Source organism: Cervus canadensis, chromosome 7, assembly GCF_019320065.1.
Source record: "Cervus canadensis isolate Bull #8, Minnesota chromosome 7, ASM1932006v1, whole genome shotgun sequence".
In the NCBI taxonomy this organism is placed as follows: domain Eukaryota; kingdom Metazoa; phylum Chordata; class Mammalia; order Artiodactyla; family Cervidae; genus Cervus; species Cervus canadensis.
In genome coordinates this window covers 52753347-52774156 of record NC_057392.1, presented here as the reverse complement: position 1 = coordinate 52774156, position 20810 = coordinate 52753347, and the positions used below count along the sequence as shown (strand labels likewise).

Genomic DNA, 20810 nt, shown 5'->3' with positions numbered 1-20810 from the left:
CTCTCTGTGCCACCAAGGGGCCATGGGGACAATTTTATAGTTCACCAAGGGTAGGAAGGTAGGTACTTGGAAATAGGACATGCATCTCTAAGTCAAAATTCATGAATGAGTAACTAGTCTTGTGGGTGCTGGGAATATGTCAGCAAAGGCTTTCATCATTTTGTGGGGACTAACAGAGCATAGAGGCCACCTGACCCTAGTAATTATTAAGCAGTATCTGTTAACTACAAAGCCCTTGATGACAAAGCAGGGGCACACTGCTCAGTACAGTCCTGGGTAGGGTCGGTGAAGGACAGGAGAAACTGTAAAGGCCAGGATGGTGTCACTTAGACCAACAGCCATATGGGCTCAGTCACCCAGTCATGTACTATTCTTTGTGACCCCATGGACTGTAGCCCACCAGGCTCCTCTGTCCATGTGATTTCACAGGCAAGAATACTGGAGTGGGTTGTCATTTCCTTCTCCAAAGGATCTTCCTGATCCAGGGATCAAACCCACATCCGCTGCATTGCAGGTAGATTCTTTAACAGCTGAGCTACCATTTTAAAGCCTGTTATACTTTTAATCACAAAAGGATAAGTATTTCCCTCCTGTTTTGAAAATATACCTCTGTGATGTGATAAAAACAAGTCAAAGATCTGTATTATACCCACATCTAGGGGAACTGGTCCTTCATGACTAGATGTGGAACCCAGCTCAGCAGATGTTTCCTGGGCACCTGTCAATGTTCCCTTTACCACAGGGGATGTAAAAAAAAAAAAAATTAAGACACTTTGCATCCATTCATAGTATAGCAGTGTGTGCCAAATACTCTGCTTGTCTGTATTTGTTGGTACACAAAACACAGATGATATCTGCCTTCATGAAGCTTAATTCTTGCAAAAGGTCTAAGGCAGAAGAAAATAAGTAAATAAATACATTTTTTAAAAGTTCTGAGAAGATAATCTATAGGACATTATATTGATGGAAAGTAATAGGACAATACTCTCATTGTCAGATGGTTGGGAAGATCTATTTGAGAAGATAGCTGGGAGAAGGCAGTGGATGGCATGTGTGAAGGCTTGAGACACAAGGATCATAATGCCAGTGTTGCTGGAACTTCAAGGACTTGGGGGAACTTTCAAATACATGTTTCAGTTTTATTAACTATAGTTCTCCTGCTATGCATTACATCCCCATGACTCATTTTGTAACTGAAAGTTTGTAACCTGTTTTACCCACCTTTGCATCTCTCACCTCTGGCCACTACCAATCTGTTCTCTATATCTATGGACTCAGGTTTTTGTTAATTTTATTTTATTTAGATTCCACATATGAGATCATGTGGTGTTTGTCTTTGATGTATATCACTTAAGATAATTTCTCAAGGTCCATCCATGTTGTTACAAATGGCAAGACTTCCTTTTTTTAACTGAATAATACTGTACTAATATTACATCTTCTTTATCTATTTATCCATTGAAATTTGCTAAGTGAGTAAATCTTAAAAGTCTTCATCCCAAGGGGGAAAAAAGTAGCTAGGTATGGTGACGAATGTTAACTAGACTTCCTGTGGTGAACATTTCACCATATATGCAAGTATCAAATCATTATGCTGTATGCCTGAAACTAACATAATGTTATATTATACCTCAATAAAAATATTTTTAAATTCACACAAAATAAATAAAAAAGAAAAGAACTCTGGAGGAAGAGGCCTGAGATGAGGAGGAAGAGATAATCAGGGTCCAGGGCCTAGTAGGGATGCTGTTGCAACTGTCTTCACTATCACAAAAGGTTATTGGAAGGACTTGTATAGGTCCCTGACATTATCTATTTCTTGAATGTTCATGCTAGCCAGCACATCAGAAATAGATTGGAGAAGATTTCAGTTTCTCTCAGTATGGTGGACCATGTCTGCTAAACAACCCTTTTCCTGTAAAGCAGCTAGAAATTCTGCATTTAAAAATAAATGTCATTTAAAATGAATTGCTGAATTGGTAAGAAATTCTCCAAGGACAAAATTGAAGTGAAAACAGAAATCCAGAAAAGAAAGTAAGCCAGCCCTGCAGCTGGCGGATGCCCAAGGTAGCATCCAGAGTCAGTGGAAAAGATGTATTTAAATACTAGGACATTTGGATAATTTCTATAAAAATAAAGTTAAATTTTTTACCTCATTCCTTACTTCCCAACCAATCACAGTTGAAATAAATATTTAAATGTTAAAAAAATAAATTAAGCCCTAAAAGTACTAGAAGAAAATATATGTAAATGTTTTCACAAGGTTGAAATAAAAGCCTTTCTAGATATATCTTCAAGGATAGGGGCCATTAAAGAAAATATGATGTGTTTTATTATATAAAGATTGACATTAGTGGAGCATCACAATATTATAAGTTAAAGGGCAAATGAAAACTTGGGAAAATATAGGTATATGGCAATGGTTAGTACCATCCCAACACAAGGAGCTCTTGCACACAAAAGAAATCCATTCAATAAAAATATATTCTTCGAAAAATGAGAAAAGATTTTTAACTGGAAGTTCAGGTAGTTCAAAAAGAAAGAAACAAGTTCATCCTAAAAAGAAGCTCAAATTCATGAGTAAGAAGACAGATACAAATTAAGCCAACAATGAGATGTCACTTTCCACCCATTAGATTAGCAAGAATTAAGGGGAACAGCCCTGTCTAGTGCTGGACAGACATGTGATCTAACGCCCAGGTGTGGTGTTCCGGTACCCTGTGTGTAGGAGTGTACCTGGAGTAGGTTCTGTGGAGGACACCGTGACTGTTTCAAAGACACAAAAGTGCCTCCCTTTCACCTTTTAATGAAATTTGCACACATATATCCTGAGGAAATAATCAGAGAAATGCATAAAGACATATTCACAATTTTACTTTTCACACTTCTGTTCAAATAGGTAATGTTGAAAAAAGCAATGTAATCATTCATTGATGGAGGATTCAAAAAAAAAAAGGAGAATACGGTTGAGTCTTTAAAAGTAATTTTATATTTGTTGACTGTAGCCTGCCAGGCTCCTCTGTCCATGGGGTTTTCCAGGCAAGAATACTGGAGTGGATTGCCATTTCCTTCTACCAGGGGTCGTTCCCACCTAGGGATTGAACCTTGGTCTCCTGCATTGCAGGTGGATTCTTTACCAACTGAGCCACCAGAGAAATGATAAGGAAATGAGTTTATGATAGATATTTCTGTTTAAAAACAGGTACCATGGATTTACATGTATTCCCCATCCCGATCCCCCCTCCCACCTCCCTCTCCACCCGATTCTTCTGGGTCTTCCCAGTGCACCAGGCCCGAGCACTTGTCTCATGCATCCAGCCTGGGCTGGTGATCTGTTTCACCCTAGATAATATACATGTTTCGATGCTGTTCTCTCGAAACATCCCACCCTCGCCTTCTCCCACAGAGTCCAAAAGTCTGTTCTGTACATCTGTGTCTCTTTTTTTGTTTTGCATATAGGGTTATCATTACCATCTTTCTAAATTCCATATATATGCGTTAGTATACTGTATTGGTCTTTATCTTTCTGGCTTACTTCACTCTGTATAATGGTCTCCAGTTTCATCCATTTCATTAGAACTGATTCAAATGAATTCTTTTTAATGGCTGAGTAATATTCCATGGTGTATATGTACCACAGCTTCCTTATCCATTCGTCTGCTGATGGGCATAGGTTGCTTCCATGTCATGTCAATGTATGACAAAAACCACTACAATATTGTAAAGTAATTAGCCTCCAACTAATAAAAATAAATGAAAAACAAAACAAAACAAAAAACGGGTACCATACAGCATAAAGTCTTCAAAGTCTGAATTCTTTAAAACAGTGGCAGTTGTTTGCTGACATTTAGATTGCAGGACTTTTGAGAGCTTTTTATTCAATTTTCAGGAATTATGTGAGCCAGCTATTAAACCATTGGTAGTTTGAAACTGGCTATGGTAAGAGTATTTACCCAAGGGGAAAATAATAATTGCTACAAATCAGACCCCATCCCAACTCCATCACTGGTTTACCACACACCACTGTGTGCATGTGTGTGTGAGCACATGTATGCAGATACAGAAAACTTTTGGTAGAATGCACCCAAATTTTAATAGTGATTATTGTATGAAAGCAAAAATATGTTTGAGTTTGTTTCTACCCTTTTAAAATAATTTTGTATAATCTGAGTATATTATAATCTACTTATATTTATAGTTATAAATAAGGAGTAAAAATTTTTGGAAATAAAAAAGAATGAAGTCAACATCTGTTTACACTATATGATGTTGTTCACCCACTGTAATGATTAGTTGATATAATGATATTAATAACATGAACTGTATCTGGCACATTCTGTGAGCCCAATAGTGTATATGTTTATTGTTAGAGAAATGAAGGAATGCTGACAGATGAAGGAAGAAATTTAAAAATATTTGTATTATTTGATCATCAGAAAAACAGTAAATTACATTATTATCCTTATTTGCAGATAAGGAAACAGAAACTTAGAGAAACTAGACTACTTAACCATAGTCATAAAACAGTAAACAGATGAACCAGGGAACCAGAACACAAACCCTTGTCTTTTACTCTCAACCTATTATTCTTTTTCCTGATGTATCCAGGGAATTCTAACCCTTTCACTACTGAAGACATTGTTTATTTCATATTTTCTTTCTGAAGACTCCATGTGTTGAAAGCAGTAGCAACTCATGTTAGCAGCCATCACCAAATCTAAGGACATATTCATCCCTTGAAATAGAAACTCTATTCATTAGCTGCCAATTCACATCCCTTCTTCCCCTTTCCATCATTCCTAAACCACCATTAGGCTACTTCCTTTTGCCATAGATTTGTTTGTTCTGGACATTTCCTATAAATGGAATCATATGACGTTTTTCATGACTGGCTTAGAATAATGTTTTCACTTAATGTTTTCAAGGTACATCCATGTTACAGCATGTTATGAGTATTTTGCTAACTTCTATTGGTGAATAGTCCCCTTGTTTATCCACCCATCATCAATGGGCATTTGATTGTTTTCATTTCTTCTCTATTATGGATAATGCTACGTGAACATTTATGTACAAGTTTTGTATGTACATGTTTTTTCCATTTCTGTTGGGTATATACATAGAACTGGAATTTCTGGGTCATATGGGAACTCTGCAGGAGACCCAGGTTCAGTTCCTGGGTTGGAAAGATCCCCCGGAGAAGGAAATGGCAATCTGCCCCAGTATTCTTGCCTGGGAGATCCCATGGACAAATAAGCCTGGCAAGCTACAGTTCATGAGGTCTCAAAGAGTTGGACATAACTGAGTGACTTTCACTTTCACTTATTGGAACTCTATGTGTAAAGTTTTGAAAGACTTCCAAACTATTTTCAAAAGTCACTGTAAATGTCTTTTGAAGTATACAGTAGCAGATAAATTTCAGGTTGTGTATGATAGATACCATAGCACTTTCTAGAATGGTTCCTTAAAGTAAAATACACTGCATCAAAAAAGAAGAGATCATAGTGAATTCAGAGGTTTTCCCAGGACATACCCCCCTAATCTGTGATCTTGGAGAGGAACATTTGAGCATTTTCTTTTTTATTAGTGTAGTAAACTTAAATCTTATTGCTATGGGAGTTTGGAAAAAGTCCTGAATAACTCTCAGTATGTGATGCAGAGAAAAAGTATCCTGGACTCAAGTTACATCTTGTGTCCATGTGATTCTCTGTCTTTATAAAATGAAGATGATCATATTGGCCCTACCGACCTTGCAGAGTTGTTCTGGAGATTCAGTGAGATAATCCACTGCAAAGTTTTCCTGTAATTAGCAAAAGCAAATACGTAAGCAGATACTCACTTGAAAAAACTTGAAAACTAACACCATGCACTTGGCATATGGGTAAACACTACTGATTTTCTTTCATATATTATGAGAGTAGGACTGAGATTTTGCACTTGAAGGTGAATGTTTACCCATAAGAATCCACATTTTCAAATGCAGGTAAACTCTTGTCAAGAAAGAATTTCATTTGCTTCAGATATTTGTTTATTTACAAATTTTCTGAACATTAAAAGGCCTGTAGTTGCCTACTCTTCAAAACCAGTTGCTTGAAAACAAGCCTATGGTCCTATGATTCTCTGCCACTTACTTTGGCTTTGATGACTGTAAACTATTTGCAATTTGTATTATTTTTCAATTGTATTTTTCAATATAGTGGCAAAAGCAAGTGTATCCATTCATTAAGGAGTGTTTTATTAAGACAACTTAATGAACCTGGCATTTGCTAAGCTTTAGGATACAGTGGTGAACAAATTTTCCACTAGTCATGTATGGATGTGAGAGTTTGACTATAAAGAAAGCTGAGCACCGAAGAATTGATGCTTTTGAATTGTGGTGTTGGAGAAGACTCTTGAGAGTCCCTTGGGCTGCAAGGAGATCCAACCAGTCCATCCTAAAAGAGATCAGTCCTGGATGTTCATTGGAAGGACTAATGTTGAAGCTGAAACTCCATTGCTTTGGCCACCTGATGCACAGAGCTGACTCATTTGAAAAGACCCTGATGCTGGGAAAGATTAAAGGCAGGAGGAGAAGGGGACAACAGAGGATGAGATGGTTGGATGGCATCACCAACTCAATGGACATGAGTTTGGGTGGACTCCGGGAGTTGGTGATGGACAGGGAGGCCTGGCGTGCTGTGATTCATGGGGTTGCAAAGTGTCGGACACGACTGAGCGACTGAACTGAACGGAACTGAGTGCACTGTATATGTTTCAGGAAGCAACAAATCAATTTTGACGCAGTATTTGCATCATGAAAAATTCACATCCTATGTTCTCTGTTTTTTTAATTGGCTGAATGTTTCCTTTCAAATGTGTGTGCTATGTATCAATTATTGGCAGTTTTGGTTGACATATTTAGAAAATGAAGTTTTAATCATAAAGAACTCAGTGGTAGCATGGTACTGAACAAACAGCGTGCATTTTAAAGTCAGTCGTGTAGACAAGTTTGTGTGGGAGAGCATGCTATGTGTATTAAGAAGTTCTGAGGAAGCATAGCTTTTTATCTCTATGCAGTTCTTGATCTCTGATTTTGCAGTGCGCTGACACTGTGCTGGGTGATAAGGATCTAAACCCTCACAGTTGGGTTCACAATCTAGCAGGGGATCTGTCATAATCTTAAATAACAATTTTACATTGGTTGATGTCATAAGTGAGGTTCAGAGAAACTGCTATTGTGGTTTTGAGGTGAGAGACATGACTTTGAAATGAGAGTAGCCAGTTGTATCTAGAGGAGTTGTGCCCAGGTTAAGTCATTAGGATTCCTGTGATTTGACTACTTGGAGATGGATAAGAAAAGGCCCTGTAGAGTGGGTCCATCATTGAACTCTTGCCCCCTGCCAGATAGAGCCAAATCTCTAATCAAGAGGCTGGAATTATTTGGATCAATTTTTACTTTAAACAACTCAACCATTTAAAAAAATAAATAAATTATTGAAATATAGTTGATTTATATGTTATGTTAGTTTCAGCTGTACAGCAGAGTGATTCAGTTGTACATATGAAATATATCCACTCTTTTTATTAATAAATTATATTCTCTTATAGGTACTCTTGACCTTTTAAAATTTATTTTTAATTCACTTCATTTACATAATAAAATTCAGTTTTGGGTGTGTGAAATAAATGAATTTTGGCAACTACATACAGCCACGTAACAACCACCACAACAATTAAGACACAGAAAAGTCCCATTACCCTCCAAAATTTATCTCATGTCTTCCCCCACCCCAAGCCCCTAGACAATCATCAATCTGTTTTCTGTTTCTATAATTCTGCCTTTTCGAGAATTTTATACAGGTGGAATCATATGAAACTGGGCTTTCTTCACTTAGCATAATGCATTTGAGATACGTTCACATTGTCAAGCATATGAGAAATTCATTCCTTATTGCTGAGATGTATTACATTGTAAAGATAATACAATAGTTTGTTTATTCATCAACAAGTTGAAGTTCATTTGGCTGCTTCAAGGTTTTGAAAATGCTGATTAAGTCTGCTATAAACACCTGTGTATAGGCTTTTGTTTGAACATGAGTTTTCATTTATCTTTGTTAAATACCTAGAACTAATATTGCTAGATCATATTTTAAGTATATATTTAACTTAATAGGAAAATTTCAAGCTGTTTTCTAAAGTGGTTGTACTTCATTTTGCTTTTGCATCAGCAGTGAATGGGAGTTCTGGCTTATCCTTGTTAACACTTGATATTTTCTGTGCCATTCCTTATTAACACTTAGTATTTTCCCCTTAAAAAATAAAAGTTAGTCATTCTAATGGGTGTGTGGTAGTATCCTTTGTGATTTTTAATTGAAATTTATCTAATGACTATGATGTGGGACATTTTTTCATATGTTTATTTGCTATTTATATAGTTTCTTTGATAAAATGTTGAAATCTTTTATCCCTTTTTAAATTGTTATCTCATTGAATTTTGAGAGTTCTTTACATATCTGTTTATATTCTTTATCAGATGTGTGACTTTTTAAATTTTTTTCCTTATCTGTAACTTGTATTTTGCTAACCTTGAATTTTTCCTGTTATCTTCAAGTCCTGTTGGCCTATCATTGAATCTACCACTATTCTCTTTTTCACTCTGCATGTTTACAGAGCTTCTTGGCTTGTTCAGGCACAATGTGGGGTGTAAAGCTGAAAAACTCAGTTGTCCTGTGAAAAGGAAACTTTGGTAGTTGGAAAGAGAGTCCCTGTATTCAGTGGTCTAGAACCCATGGGCTAATGTTCTGAGTACTATGGGGGATGTACTATAGCACTAGACAGTGTGCTATACTACAGAGCAGTGCCATTCATTGAAGTTTCTATTTATTAAAGTATTTTGAGCATAGAATCCACAAGAGAGAAGCAATATAGGTCTTGAATAATTAAGTTCCAGAAATTATAGTAAAGTGGCTGCTTCATGTATGATCAGTGATGATAATATTGGGGGTTGGGGTAGAAAAGAAACAGGCAGTGGGCAATGTCTTTCTCATCCTGACAAGTCATAGTTTGTCTTTCTCATCTTAATAAATCATAGTTCTCTAATCCAACAATTGCGGAGTGAGACGACCGCTTCAGAAGAGACTAGCTTCACTGTCCGCCCTCCCTGAGCCCAGGTTACTGTAATTGCTTCTTTTGCGATCATTTGTAGTTTGTGTAAGTAAACACAGAAATAACAAATGGATAACTTCCCTGGTGGCTCAGTGATGAAGAATCCACCTGCAATGCAGGAGATGCAGGTTTGATCCCTAGATTGGGAAGATCCCCTGGAGAAGGGAATGGCAACCCACTCCAGTATTCCTGTTTGGGAAGCCCCATGGACAAAGGAGCCTGTGGCAGGCTACAGGCCATGAGGTTGCAAAGAGTTGCACATGACTCAGTGACTAAACAAAAGACATTCCATTCTTGACACATCCGGAGATGCACGTGTGTGAGCCATGAAATAATCCCAGGGAGCAAACGTATTTCCCAATCCAGTCTTCATCTCTACCATAGTCATCATTAATATACGTCACTCTTAAGTCAGTTTCTTACCCTGTATAAACCTAGTCTCCCACCCTCATGCTTAACTAAATCATCCCACACCCTATAATCCAGTCCCAGCTGATTTATAGACTAGTCATGCCTCCCTCGCCTTCTCTGCCTTTACTTACATGTTCCACCAGCCTGGACTCCTCCCTTTGTGTCTTTCAGTGCACATTTTATTCATTTTTCAGGCTTAAACCAGATGCTGTCTCTTCTGTGAAGGCTTCATTGAACTCCCCACCCTCCCCTACAGTCGGAATTAAGAGCTCCTTCTGCCCTCTAATGACATGGTGCATCTTTCTTCTTTTTAGCATTTACTTTATTTTGCTTTGCATTGAAATTAATTATTTGCCTGTCTACCTTCTTGAGATAGTGAGACCTTTGAAGGCAGAAACTGTATCTTCCCTTTGTCTTTATCCCTCCATCAGAGCCGATTAGAAACTATTGCATGTAGTAGTTTCTCACTGAGGGTTTATTGATTAAAAGACATGGCATAACCCACAGTTCCCTTTGCTTTGTGACCCAGACAGAAGAGGTGTCTGAGTGGCTGGTAGTTGTAACTGGAGGTGACAGTATGATCCGATGTGTTCAAAGCAAATGCAGTCTGTATCCCTACTGGCTGTGATCATGCTTTACTGTCTAGAATAAGAAAAGGATGATTTGATTTTGAGTAATAAGCAACCCAGTTTTAACTGTGTACCTTAAATGCCTTCCATTGTTCTGCTTAAGGTGATTTTCTACCAGCATGAAATGTTCTCCTTCCCAGATAGTTGATGGAGGAGCTGAGTCATGCCTGACTATACTTAATAAGACAGAGGCAGTCAATGCCCGAGGGAGCCGCCTTCGAGGACGAGCTGACTTTTCTGATTCCTCTGCTTTTTAAAAGTGGGTGTTTGAGAGAAAGTTGAGCATGAAGATAGCTTCGAAGTCTCCACTAGAAACAAGACTACATGATGACACTCTGATTCAGGCAGGTGTGATCTGCCCGCTGCTCTTGGCTATGACATGTGCCTTCTGACACTGGAAACTGCTAATCACTAATTTTTTTCTCCTCAGTAAAGAGACTCACTCAGTTTGGTCAGCTTTCTATTAACAAGTGCCCACCTACTCCCATCCATATCCCTGAAAAACAGGCTTGATTTTACATTTTCAAGATTCAGGCTAGAAAACACTCTTGATAAACCCATCACGTTACAGAGATGGAAAGGGTTAGAGATCGTCTGGTTTTACATCTTTGTAGTATCCGTGAGAAAACAAAATCCAAGAGAAGTTATTTGGCCACAGTCATGATTAAATTTTAGACTCTGGGATAGGGCAGATCTGGGGTAGAATTCTCTCACTTACTTGCTATTGTTAAAAGATAAATTCAGGCATATTAAAATTTTAAGAGTTTATTTGAGCAAGAATCAGTTCAAACTGGGCAGTGCCAAACTGGATGTGGTTAGGAGCACTTCACAGAGGGCAGCTAGGGGCAAGACTTCTATAGAGAAGATGTGGGAGCAAGACAAGGAATTTATTTGCTTGGCCAGAGCTTAAGTGGTTGCATTAGTTGAAAAAGTTCGGTTGGCTCTTTGTGACTGATTGTCCTTAGATTTCGACTTTCTTTACCTTGAAGCGTCCCAGGCTTAGGTTTTGTATTGCTTAGGTAGGATTCCAAGACGTTACAACCACCTCAGTCTGATGGCCTCCTTTTTTAACTAATTTCACACCATGTAATCCTGCAAGTACTCTTTTACTTACTAAAGCTCTCATTCCTCACTTGTTAAATGGGGACAATAATAAAATCATCTGAAAGAGTTGTTATGAGAATTAAAAGAGATAATAAATGTAAAGCACTTAATACTTGGCATATAGAAAATATTCAATACTAGGTGGCCATAGTGGTAACTATTATAGTAACGGTGTTGTCACTGGTAGAGTTAGTGCCAGAAATCAGGTCTGCTGACCCTATATTATTATTCCCTATAAAGAGTACTATTAGATGTACCTCAGGAACTATATTTAATGGCAAGGAAGTTTAAAGATATGTTGGAAAATGAATTTGTATATTCAAAGAAAAAGCTCGGCAGTTTACTATAGGACTTCCCTGGTGGCTCAGTGGTAAAAAATCTGCCTATAAGGCAGGAGACACGGGAGATATGGGTTCGATCCCTGAGTCAGGAGATCCCAAAGAAAGTCAATGCCAAAGAATGTTCAAACTACCACACAATTACACTCATCTCAGATACTATCAAAATAATGCTCAAAATCCTCCAAGCCAGGCTTCAACAATACATGAACTGTGAACTTCCAGATGTTCAAGCTGGATTTAGAAAAGGCAGAGGAACCAGAGATCAAATTGCGAACATCTATTGGCTCATCGAAAAAGCAAGAGAGTTCCAGAAAAAAACATCTGCTTCTGCTTTATTGACTATGCCAAAGCGTTTGACTGTGTAGATCTCAACAAACTGTGGAAAATTCTGAAAGAGATGGGAATACCAGACCACCTTACCTGCCTCCTGAGAAATCTGTATGCAGGTTAAGAAGCAACAGTTAGAATTGGATCTAGAGCAACAAACTGGTTCCAAATCAGGAAAGGAGTATGTCAAGGCTCTATATTGTCACCCTGCTTATTTAACTTATATTCAGAGTACATCATGCAAAATGGCGGGCTGGATGAAGCACAAGCTGGAATCAAGATTGCCAGGAGAAATTTCAATAACCTCAGATATGCAGATGACACCACCCTTATGGCAGAAAGTGAAGAAAAACTAAAGAGCCTCTTGATGAAAGTGAGAGAGGAGAGTGAAAAAGTTGGCTTAAAACTCAACATTCAGAAAACTAAGATCATGGCATCTGCTCCCATCACTTCATGGCAAATAGATGGGGAAACAATGGAAACAGTGACAGACTTTATTTTTGGGGGCTCCAAAATCACTGCAGATGGTGACTGCAGTCACGAAATTAAAAGACTCTTGCTCCTTGAAAGAAAAGCTATGACCAACCTAGACACCATATTGAAAAACAGAGATATTACTTTGCCAACAAATGTCCATCTAGTCAAAACTATGGTTTTTCCAGGAGTCATGTATGGATGTGAGAGTTGGACTATAAAGAAAGCTGAGTGCCGAAGAATTGATGCTATTGAACTGTGGTGTTGGAGAAGACGCTTGAGAGTCCCTTAGACTGCAAGGAGATCCAACCAGTCAATCCTAAAGGAAATCAGTCCTGATTATTCATTGGAAGGACTGATGGTGAAGCTGAAACTCCAATACTTTGGCCACCTGATGTGAAGAACTGACTCATTTGAAAAGACCCTGATGCTAGGAAAGATTGAAGGTGGGAGGAGAAGGGGACAACAGAGGATGAGATGGTTGGATGGCCTCACTGACTCGATGGACATGAGTTTGAGTAAGCTCCAGGAGTTGGTGATGGACAGGGAAGCCTGGTGTGCTTCAGTCCATGGGGTCACAAAGAGTCAGACATGGCTGAGCAACTGAACTGAACTGAACTCTTTTTAAAATTCTTTTCCCATATAGGTCATTACAGAGTTTCTAATCCACCACCTCTGTTGTCACTTTCTCCACAAGGCAGGGAGCCACAGCATTGAGAGGCGGAAATTACCCAGAGACGAGTGTCCTGGACACTCGTCTTAATAGTTTTGCCTTTGGATATATACTTTGAGTGGACACACAGAAACACAAACAGAGATATATACAATGGCAGTCAAAGTTGTGTGCTCCCGAAAGCCTTCTTGGTATGACTGCAGACCCCTTTCTTGATCTAGCATGTATTTCTCTTGTTTTCATTTTTCTTCTGTATCATAATTATTTGCTTTTTTCAGTGGCAGAACATTGGCATATAGCGCTTCATGAGTGTCGATGGAAAATGTGTGTACTGTGTGAAAGAGGGCTGATAAAAGGGTTATTAGCTAAAAACTTCTGCATTTGATTTCTTTGGAGTGTTTGCTTTTGCTTTCTATATTAAAAGTTTATTCTTCTGTTTTGCTTCCTATGTTTCAAGAGCTCTGGTGTTTAGAAAAGTTGGTTTGTGTTTTCTGCTTTCTCTTTGGCAATGAACATATGAGACAAATGTTCTAAACCCTACAGTGAGTTCAAGAAGCTGAGCATAAATATAAGCATAAAATTTCAAACTTTGATATACCAGGAGTAAAGAAAAACAAAAATTGATGGAAGTGTGGTATAAATTATATTTTGTAATTGGTTTTATAGGCAGAAGTCCTGCATGACATGGGGCAGATAACTAGGAATCTGGAAGATTCCATTCAGCCTCTACTCCTAACTCAGTCTTTTTTTCAGTCATTCCTTCACCCCTCTAGTCCCAGAGTCTAGTCAGTATAACGTGTCCTGGAACAAGATAATTTGTAATCTTCCAGCTCCAATGCATAGTGGTTTTCTTAGAAGCACAGTGGGTTAGAAGTGTCTTAAACATTCAGAAACTTGAATCGTGATTTAGTCTTGGCATTTATCTTTCCAAGACCCTGCTCCTCCCTTAGGAAGCTGATTAGATGAGGAACCACTGGAAGCCCAGTCACTCGGAAATGTGTACTTTATGAATTCTTCCTGTACCCTCCATCATCATTCACACCTAGACATTTCCCAGACCTTTAGTGCTCAGCTTTGTTGCTTGCTTCACCTGATTTTCTCTCAGAATCTTTTGTTTTCTGCCTGTCACTACCAGCTTTCAAGAAAAATCTACATGCTTGACACATTATTAAAATTGAATGAAACTGCACTTGCATTTTATAGGTGATGCCTCTCTTAAATGTACTGGGAGGATTGTAACCCATGTCTCTTCCTCTGGCAGGTGATGAAGATCTCAAACACCCTTTTACTCCAGGCAGTTTCCTGAGAATTTATGGGGAGATTGCTGGCAAAACTCACAAGATGCTTCTTTTTTTTTTTCCTTCAGCTTCATAGGTGTTTATAAAATATGATTGCCGATCTTGAAGCACGGGAATCATATAGCTTTTAATTAAAAATTGAAGGCCTCTGATGTACTTTGCACTGAGCACACCTCCCTGGACCTCCAACTGGGATGTAAGATGTGAGGAGGGAGGGTATAGAGACCAGTTGAGTATATGGAGGGCTTTACATTTCCATCACAGGGAAAAGTGATCACTTGGCTATCATTGCTAATTAGAAAGTAGGTTTATGCTTAATCTGCTTTCTACATTTTAAGACTCAACTCTTAATTTTGGATTTTCTGCCCTGACTCTGGTAAAATGCAGTAAAAACTTGCAAACAAATGCACGTAGTATTTTTCCCTGCTATCTTTCTAGTTTTTATTTCCCTCATCTGTGAAATTCAACATAATAATTTTAGCTAAAATTTGTTAAGTTACTAGGCATCCAAGCATGTGGTATTTTCATGTGTGATCTTTTTTACCCCTGTCAGCAGTTCCAAGAGGTAGGAACTTTTATTTGGTCCACGAGGTAGGAACTTTCATTAGCTTCATATTTTGCTTCGTGTGTTATTACATATGAGGAAGCTGGGGTACGAAATCTTTCTTTCCAAGTGCCACACCTATGGGCAGTGCTGTCACTTGTTTTAATATCAGCCTCAACGATAAGACCCATATGCCACCTGTAAAATGAGAGGGAGCACTGGGTGGCTTTATTACACAGAACACATGGAGAGTTCCCTCCTGTGCTCCACTATTACTTTTTTCTGTTTCAGTCTTCCTGGATTGGCTTTCTTGCCCATTTTGACCTCTGTTTTCTAGGAGAATATGCTATTGTACTATTGCTAATACCAACTGGGAATGTTTGCACAGACCTGTATTTCACCAGAATGATGGAGTAGAAGGAACATGACACTTGCCTTGAAAAAAAAAACAGTTTCTATGCTTGCCCATGAGCTCTGAGTCATTCATCAAGTTAGCTCTCTGGGCTTAGCTACTTCATATGTAAAATAGGAGGGTTGTTCTAGATGTTTCAAAAACTCCCTTGTAGTCTAACACTCTCAAACACCATGTTAGAGGGGAGTCCCCATAGGTTAAATGTTAACAATATTTGTCAGGCTATATTTAGTTTGAAATTACCCATACTCTGTTTGGAATCAAGAAAGAGAGGAATATAACATTAAGAATAGTGAGGACTACTGAAGAGCTCTCTGTTGAACACATTAAAAAGGAGTGTCTGTTTAGCCTTAAAACCAGCCTTCTTTGACACATGGGAATATTTACTTTATTTGCACATGCCCCCATGGCTAGCAGGTAGCAGAATAAGGATTCAAACTGGAATTGACAGGCTCCAGAAACTCCACAGGTGGCTCAGTGGTGAATTCACCTACCAATGCAGGAGATTCAGGAGACTGAGTTCGATTCCTGGGTAAGAAAAATTCCCAGGAGAAGGAAATGGCAACCCACTCCAGTGTTCTTGCCTGGAGAATGCCATGGATGGAGGAGCCTGGCAGGCTATAGTCCATAGTGTCACAGAGTCAGAAATGACTGAGAAAGCACATGCGGAGGCTCTGCAGGAAAAGCCATGTCAGGATGTGAGATCTGTTCGGTCCCTCCCCACCTCTATCATATATAAGTAGCCCATCTCTCAGATATGTCTTTTATCTTCTCTTAGCTTCATTCACCTCATCTGTGAAATGGGGCTATTACCCGATATCCTACTGGAATAGAAGGCTACAACCAAATCTAAGACCCATGTGTTTTGGGATTCTATGATGATGTCCAAAATGTCTTTACTTCCAATACTGAGTGGAAATTTGAAAGCAAATTTGAATGGAATTTTGAAAGCAAAGACCTTGCTTTTTGCTACATTTTGTTTGTATCCCCTAGCACTCATAGGATCCAAGCAAATATTGAGTAATAATGAAAATAATGAGAGCGAAGGCTGCTTATTTTATGTGAATAGTAATTGGATATTTACATCTTAATCATGGATTAGAAAAAATTGCTTGGGGAAAAAACATAAAAACCAGCTAATGACTGCTTAGAGTTTCCCCAGTGCACTGTGTCACACTTGACATAAGCCAGTTTATTTATTGTCACAACAGCCCTGCAAAGAAAATCACTCCCTTCAGCCACATGAGGATGCTCATTACAGTGATTTTTTTTTTTAAGAAAATAATGGAACCATGGTAAAGAGGCAGCACACCCATTCTTTAGCCTGCTCACCCCTGCTGCAACTTTGATGAGAGAAGCAGAGCCTTTTCTAGGCGGCTGTTAGATAATGCTATTCCATATTTCTCCTTGTTATACACAGCATGGGCCTTTCTGGGACATTAACTCACGATGATGAAGGCTCTCTTTGTTGGTGCTCCAAACACCAGTTGGGGGATGACTTGATGGAGACCAAGAGTGAGCCTGGAGACCTTCAGCAGCTCCCCTAGACCTGAGAACTGTAAACATTTCTAGAGCACCAGGGTTTTTTCCTCAAGTCCTCTGTCACAAGGAAAGCTCTGTAGAAAGTGACACCCATGTTCACAGACTGGGAGAGAAACAGCCACATGGCAGGTATTGAATAAAAACCAAACTGTTCAGAGACCCTAGAGTGCTGGTGCTGTAACAATCATTAGACTTAGAAAGATCCTAACTCTGTGATCCTTCAGATGGTTTGATTTTGTTACTATATCACCTACTTTGGTGTATGTTTTAGATCTAAACATCGCTGGTTTCATTGTTTTCAACCAATTGTGAGATTTCATTGTTTTTCTTCACCTATTATTTTTATTTTCATGTTTGCCTGGTAATGACTTTCTCTACTTTTTTGTTGTTTTACTTGTAAGGACTACCACTCTGATTGATGTAAAATAGCAGCCTTTAGGTCAGTGTAAAGGTAAGTGCTCAGAGTGTTGAGGAAGAGTTATATACTATCTGGAATAATACTCTTTCTAGCAGCAAACTCTAAACTGCAAAACTGAAGCTGTAACTTGTGGATCCTCACCCTCCCCCAATCCACTTTCTGAATTTGGCATTCTTTTCTTAACTGGCAAATCTTATCCTCTTGGAGCTAGTTCTTTTTTTTTTTTTTTTTTTCAAATTACTCAATCAAGAAAACTCCCTTCTTTGGTGGGAGTAAGGTATGTCTAATTATCTGGTCCAGGAAAGCCATCTGCCAGTTATTAGCTGAGTATTTATTGAACAGTACAAGTATTCTGAGATGTCTGATGGGTGCTCACAGCCTCTCCAGCTTTCCTCCCCCATCAGGAACGTGTCTCTCTCCTTGTGATGACTTAGATGACAACTATTAAATTTCAGCAACATCCTAGACCTTTGAGTAGTTCTGCTCTGAATCAAAATTATCTAAGTTTTAATCATCTTTTTTCTTCACTTAAATCATGCTCTAGGAAATGTAGTTTATAGATTTTATTTTTTGAAAACTGGTGGTTTATAATAAGACACTGCTAAAAAAAATCTGGATGGTTTAAATATTTTTTTTTCCACTGAGGAACAAAAGAAAATATATTTTTAAATGCAAATGTTAATCGGAGTCATAGACTCACAGGGTGGATACAACCTCAGAAATAGTTCAACAACCTACTTATTATAAGAGATGCAATAGGACATTGTTATCAATTAGGATAATGATCAGCTGTGAATAAGAAGATTCAAAATAAATTAATACTTCCATAGAGATCACCTAGGGATCTTGCTCAACTGTAGATTCTGATATAGTGAGTGTAAGTGGGGCCTGGAAGTCTGCAATTTTGACAAATTCCCAAGGGGTACTAATGAGATAGTGGTCATGGATCACACTTCTAGTAGCAAGGATATTAAAAGATACATATTTCTTATGTAAAATCTAGAGGTAGAATATTCAGGTTTGATAAAGCAGCTCCATACTTCATTCAAGGCCCCATCTCCCCTCACTTTTACCTTCCTCTATCTTTAGGGTGTGGCCTTTATTCTTATGGTCAATCACGTAGTTTCAGCTGTCACTTTCAAGTTTCCAGCAGCAAGATGGAAGAAGTAGGATAGTAGCAGAACCCAGGAAACATCCAGTATGTCAGTGTTTCTCAAGGCAACTTTCTGAGATCTCCCACATGACTATTTCAAGCATATCCCATTGGCCAGAACTTAGTCCCCCGACTCTGTCCTGGTGAGAGTGAAGCTGGAAAATGTAGCCTTTATTCTGAATGGCTGTATGCCCAAGTAGAAATTCCCAAATGCTAAAAAAAGGAAGGGTACAGAGGCATGGTAAATGAGACACATTTAACAGTTTCTGCCACAGACCTGGAGAGAAGAATCACTTTCCACAGGCCACAGAGAGAATGGCAGTCTACATAGGAATTGCAACTGGTACATATATAGAGCTTTATAGTTTCTATAGTACTTTTTATCCCCACCTCACTCTGTTTTTCTTAAGTACTCTGTACTATTATAGTCTTCATGTTTTGGATGTGGAAACTGAGGTTCATTATAGTTGGATGACTTACCCTGCCTATCTTCTTTAAAATTTCATACTTCTGACACTCTTCTCTCCTCAACTCCCTCATTCTTGATCCCTCTCATGAGATTCAGTGTTTTTCTTTGTTTCATTGGCTTATTACCTTCCAGTGTACTCTATGCTTTTCTTACTTAGCATGTTTATTGTCAGTCTCCCTTGTGAGAAGGTGTACTCTGTGAGACCTTTATTTCATTCACCAATGAATTCTAAGTACCTGCTTCAGTACTTGGCTTAGGTGGCGCTAGTGGTAAAGAAGCTGCCTGCCAATGCAGGAGACTTTAGAGACTCAGGTTCCATCCCTGGGTCGGGAAGATTCCCTGAAGGAGGGCTTAGCAATCTACTCCAGCATTCTTGCCTGGAGAATCCCATGGACAGAGGAGCCTGATGGGCTATAGTACGTACAGTCGCAGAGTCAGACATGACTGAAGTGACACTCACACGCAGGATGGATTGCTCAGTAGTTATTGTTAATTGAATTAATACAGTCAGTGGGTATTAAAGTCTGCTTCTGAATCATGTTTGTTAGCCCCAGTGTTAATGCTCTGTGCCACATGTCTTCTCTCTCACAGTTCTTGCTAAGGGTTTTGTGTCTGACACTTCTCTATCTTACCTCAGAGACTTGCCTACACTTAATTTGTTGATTTACTTCTTGTCTTCATGCCACTCATTCAGTGTTGCTTCCCAGCCTAACCAGCTTGCTCACACCTTAGATTCTCTCTGGATCACAGTACCAGGGTAATATTTCCTGAGGAGCCAAGTATACTACTAGAAAAACAAAACTATTCAAAATTACCAAGATGGTTGTAAAACCAGCCTTCCGTTAGACTGAGTCTCTGCCCTCCGACATAGGACTACTAGAACGGGCTGACAGGAGTTTTTAAGGTGACTTCATCTACGTCGCATTCCAAGAAGGGATGTTAAAAGGGCCTGGTTCTCATCTAAACTCAATCTCAGGATTGTTACTTCTTCCTGTCCCATGTATATACTATACTATACCATACTATACTATACTACACTACATGATATACTATACTACACTATACTGTACTATACTATACTAATATAATGACTACAGTCCTGCTTAGAAGCGTGTTTTAACAGTTGGTTCATTCATTTTACCAAGTTATTTTCTTTTAATTAATTTTGTGTCTATATCTTTCTTTTTCCAAAATTATAACCTCTTGCTGGACACTCAGATTTATCATGTAGACCCAGCTAATATGTACTGAGCTCTTTACATATCCCTAGACCTCCGCTTTCCATACAGCACTATATAATAGGCATATGACACATGAATCTGAGAGGGAAACATTTTGTCCAAGGTTGTAAGTAAGTGGCACAGGGCAAATAATTACATATAGACATTAATTCCACCTTAGTTCTTCCAATATTTAAAACTTTCCCCCCTTTTTTTTCTTCCTGTACTTGAGCTTCTTGATTTCTTAAATTTACATGTCTCTTTGCTGTAGCGCCCAACATAGCAGGCTTCCAGTAAATATTTAATAAATACAAATATATGAGTAGCTTTCCTGTGGGAAATATCTTGCTTTGTATGTGTGAGCATAGCTTTGGAACAAGCCTCCCAGAGCTATGTTCAGGCAGCTTTTATTTGTGCTACCACTCAGGCAAAAGTAAGTCAATTAATCTTTCTGTCTTCGTTTCCTGGCATGTAATGTGGGAATGGGCATGAAAGCCCAAGAGGGTGTTGTGAGATTAATTAGTTAAAATGTATACCCTGCTATATAAATGCTAATTGCTGTCAGGAGCGTGGGTTGGATTTTCCAGTGACTTGGCTTTGCACATTCCCATTAGTCCTCTGTGCCACCAAGCCCCAGCCTTAAGAAATACTTTG

The 20810-nt window shown here is 38.6% G+C and overlaps 1 protein-coding gene across 4 annotated transcripts in view; it reads left to right on the top strand.

Annotated features, from left to right (window-relative positions):
* LOC122444794 (interleukin 1 receptor accessory protein) overlaps positions 1-20810 on the top strand; it is a 139792-nt gene that overhangs the window by 64885 nt on the left and 54097 nt on the right. The gene's annotated exons all lie outside the window — the stretch shown is intronic.